The sequence below is a fragment of the Euphorbia lathyris genome, chromosome 6, assembly GCF_963576675.1.
Source record: "Euphorbia lathyris chromosome 6, ddEupLath1.1, whole genome shotgun sequence".
Lineage (NCBI taxonomy): Eukaryota > Viridiplantae > Streptophyta > Magnoliopsida > Malpighiales > Euphorbiaceae > Euphorbia > Euphorbia lathyris.
Window position 1 is genome coordinate 82,376,886 of NC_088915.1, and position 4,721 is coordinate 82,381,606.

Genomic DNA, 4,721 nt, shown 5'->3' on the forward strand with positions numbered 1-4,721 from the left:
GTTTCAATTGAGTGAAAGTTTCTAACTCTCTCTTATCTGTGCTCAAATTTAATAGTTATGCAATTTTGTTGCTAAGAATTCTTTCTTTTGTACGAGGGAGTCATAGTGAAATTCATCATATAGGAAACATTTCATAATCCTTCAAGATGAGAAAAACAAATGTTAGTAGGTAAAAAGGAATTTTGAATCAGTAATGAAAAAGAAAGAAATAGGATTTGATGCCAAGTTCTTCTTATTTGCCAGTTCGCTTTCACTTATAAAGCGATACATTGAGCTTTTGAATCATGCACAATACATAACATGGTTGCAGATCTGGGTTGTCTTGTTATTTCACCGTATTTTACCAAAGGATGAAGTTTAATTTAGGTGTTTGAGTTCATGTAATTAGACTATGTATACTTTTATCACCTCTAGTGATACACATTACCGACAATAATTTAATGTGTCAATTCTTGTTAGTGGTAATTTAATTGTACCATTTCATAAACGGAGTGACCTAAAATTTTATTGTTTTGTATGTAGAACCTAATTTAATTTTTTCCAAAATCCTTGAGACTATTTTGATACTTTATCTCTAAACTTAATTATTAATTTATTTGTTACCATAGCCACACAAATAATGATACGCATGCTTAGAATAAAAATTTATTATAGGTATAATATGAAAAAAAAATATGACGTTGACAGTTAATAGCAATTTTACTTTTTTTTAAAGAGTAAAATTGTTATTAATTGTAACATAAACAAGAGATCAATCAAATTGTGAAAATAATTCATCAAACTATTTTATTAATAATTTTATCATTTCCATTATATATGTGCATTGTTTTATCGTTTATCAATATATAAGTTAAAAAAAATTAAAATTTATATTGTTTTATGTAAAAAAATTTAAAAAAATCGAAAATTTTGTTGAATTTAAAAATATTAACTTTAAATTCTATTATAAAATTACAAAAAATACAAAAAAAAAAAGACTCAACTAAAATAAAATCCATATTTAATCCATTTTCGAAGATAATTTATCGGAATTCTTAATTTTTTTTATTGTTAATTTTTCTTGTATGACAATTTCGAAGGAGTGAAATGTATACATGACAATTATATATATATATATATATATATATATATATATAGTTAAAAAAATGACACTTAATTTGATAAGTCAACTTTGATTACTCAATCAATTAAATATGGCAAAAAGAATAGATAAAGAAAATTTGAATAAAGTATAAAATGAAAGTTTAATTGTAAAATAGAGATCATCTAACTAATGTGAACGTAAACATGAATAGATACATTCATCAAAGTGAAATCATAAAACCTTTAGCAACTAAAGGTATAAGATACCGTGAAATTTTCTTTTAAACCAAATAGATAATTGAGTTAATTACAAGTAGATATTGCAAACTGGTAATTGTTGTATATCTTTTTTTCAAATGTAACCCAGTGGTTTGCAAAATTTTACATTTAAATTCATGTTGTCAGAATTTGATTGATAACGATCTCAGAAGGAAAATTTTCAAAAGTTAAATAATATTTTATACAACTTTAATTCTTCAATTTTTATAGGTTTAAGGTCATTTAGATGTTTTGATAAGAGAGAATGTTAATATTTAGAAAAAAAAACTCCAAAAGATTTAAAAAAAACAAAAAAATATGATAAATTTTAATTTTTGAAAGTCATTATCGGCTAAATTTAGCAAAATAAAAAAATGAATTTTTTTACAAACAACAGTGTATTGACACACAACTCTCTATTTCTTCCCCTACCATCATAAGATGTTGTTCACTCATGTATTGACATACAACTCTCTATTTCTTCCCCAATAATGATGCACCAAAAAAATCTGTAGCAGGTTCACGTATGGAAGCATCGAAAGATGGATACATATGCGACGAATTCAACATGAGTTCACTTTCAGTGGTAATAATTAGTAAATCTAATGAAGCATTTGAAAGCAAATGCTCTTAACCAATTGTCTTACTGGCTTGGGAATGAAGCTCATCAAACTATGACATCAGGAATGACACTAGAAGCAGTCTCTTTGCGTTGAGTAAAAGGATTCGGCAACATTGCCTCCAAAATATCAGACACCTGCTGAATAAGAAGAAAAAGAAAAAGAGAAATATTTCATCTTTAAACCGTATAAATGTAAATTGCTATATTATCAATATATTAGGGATTAGGAAGCACCAACACGATATGGGTGCATGTGTGAAAGACGACATTTTTAAGAGCTATGCGACACATTATACAAATATGGTGAGGACACGCCAAATTTTTATTTAGGGTAAATTCCAAAAAAAACCCCTGTGGTTTGTTTTTACCAAAAAAAGAAGCGTGGTTACGCCGTTACCCGAAAAACGAAAAATGGCTTAACACCGTTAAATCTGATGACGTGGCGAAAGGTAAATTTTCTTTCTATATTCTTTACATTAGATTTATTTCTTTTTTTATTAGGGTTATATTTTATTTTTGTATATACCAACCCTTTTTTGTAAAATTATTAAATAATACCTCTAAATTTTAATTAACTTAAAATCAGTGTCCCCAAAGTGTTCCCGAAGTATCCCATTAAAAACGGAAAAGAAAAAGACGGGACACTTATTTGAGAGAGTCCATTAAAAAAGGATTGTCGTGTGTTCCTAGAGTGTCCGACACTCGTAAGTGATATAATTAGACAAGAAAAATATGCAACGAAGTCTTAATTACCATGCTATGCCATGCCATTGGGAAATAAATGATAGAATTAGACAAGAAAACAGCTCATTAATACAAATTGTTTTAACATCCTACCAAAAGTTTCTCATTAATGCATAATATTAAGATTTTGAGACAAAAAGATCAATAATTATACTAGCAAGGAGCCATCAACTAGTATATCTAGAAATTTAACACAGCAAATACAAAAGTTGTGTATATATATCAAACAAAATGAGCAAGAGAATGTACTAACACTGACCTGGAACTCTATGGTAAAAAGAAACATATTTTTTTCTAACAGAATCATCCATTCCCTTACTAATATAATCTGCTCAGCTCCAAACCCAACAACTTCCCCAAATATAAAGCTAGTTTTAGCACTTAAAATATCAAGATCGTAGAGAAGATCTATGACACTTTGAGCTAGCCTTATGCTACAACAACCTGTTCCAAAATGAATTTGAATAAGAGAAATGAAGGAGCTGAAATTTTCCACAACCAAAATGAAATACTCAAGAGTTGTTCAAAGAATAAAAAAATACTTACAAATTTCCAAGACTCTCAGTTCCAAGTTCTTGCATCAAAATCACAAGAAAAATTTTCTTTTTGATTTTACATCCTCATACATTGTTTCTTTCATTTTTCAGATCTAAGATTCCAATAACACAAGAGCTCCTATCCAGATTAACAAAAAGAGTATATAATTACACACTAAACCAGGTTCACCTCAAGAATGAGATTCAAAGCAGATCTGAACAGAAATTTCCATAAATCAGAACAGAAAATCAAAACAGATGCAAGTATGAACGAACTCAGAAACACAATAGAAATTACCGGACAAATCGGAAACTGAGTTAACTCAGCAGGAGCAGCAACTGCAACTTGAGTTAACTCGGCAAGTTTTGATTCCTATCCAGATTAACAAAAAGAGTATATAATTACGTACTAAACCAGCTTCACCTCAAGAATGAGATCCAAAGCAGATCTGAACAGAAATTTCCATAAATCGGAACAGAAAATCAAAATAATTGCAAGTATGAAGAACTCAGAAACACAAAAGAAATTACCGGACAAACCGGAGACTGAGTTAACTCAACAGGAGGAGCAACTGCAACTTGAGTTAACTCAGCAAGTTTTGATTCCTATCCAGATTAACAAAAAGAGTATATAATTACGTACTAAACCAGCTTCACCTCAAGAATGAGATTCAAAGCAGATCTGAACAGAAATTTCCATAAATCGGAACACAAAATCAAAATAATTGCAAGTATGAAGAACTCAGAAACACAAAAGAAATTACCGGACAAATCGGAGACTGAGTTAACTCAACCGGAGCAGCAACCGCAACTTGAGTTAACTCGGCAAGTTTTGATTTCTAATCTAACAGAGATTGAGAGAAGAGTGGGCTGTTATATAGAGAGAAATGTTGGAATACAATTGATTGATCCAAAGATATCTAACATGGATCGGTAGCCATTTTTAATTTCAACCGTTGGATAAAAAAAATTGTAATAGAAGAAGGGGTAAATTACATCCATGGCCACGTAACTTTACCAATTTTAATATTATGGCCAATTTTTTGATAGTATGGTCACTGAATTTTATACTTTTTAATATCAGTGGCCAATCAACGTCTCAAAATGACTGTTGACAGTCTCAAACTAAAAAAATTGAAGAATTAATGATGTTATAAGGAATTTTTGTTTTTAGGTTATTTAGATGCGTTTGGTTAAAAAAAATAGTGAATGTTTAAAAAGATAGAGCTCTAAAAATGTGACTTTAGAAAATAAAAAGTGTAATTTTATAATGTCGTTCAGAATCACTTTAATTCTTGAATATTTTCATTTTGAGATTGTTAACGTCATTTTAAGGAGTTCGTTAAAGTTGATTGGCCGCCACCGATGTTAAAAGTGTTGGAAATAGATAAAATTCAGTGGTTATGAGTATAATTTACCCATAGAAGAAGTGGCATCACGAGTACTTTTCATTTAATTTCCAATGGACATAACTCACC

At 29.3% G+C, this 4,721-nt stretch overlaps 1 long non-coding RNA gene across 5 annotated transcripts; it reads right to left on the reverse strand.

Moving 5' to 3' along the window:
• Positions 1-1,658: 1,658 nt before the first annotated feature.
• LOC136231917 (uncharacterized) lies at positions 1,659-4,180 on the reverse strand. 5 transcript variants are annotated; one of them, XR_010690178.1, is made up of 6 exons: positions 4,008-4,180; positions 3,775-3,849; positions 3,542-3,616; positions 3,254-3,382; positions 2,967-3,151; positions 1,659-2,098 (listed from the first exon to the last, which is right to left on the reverse strand). It is a non-coding gene; the product is annotated as an uncharacterized lncRNA (long non-coding RNA). The 5 variants fall into 5 exon arrangements; XR_010690179.1 differs by having other exon boundaries at positions 1,659-2,101; XR_010690180.1 differs by having other exon boundaries at positions 3,254-3,458.
• Positions 4,181-4,721: the final 541 nt, after the last annotated feature.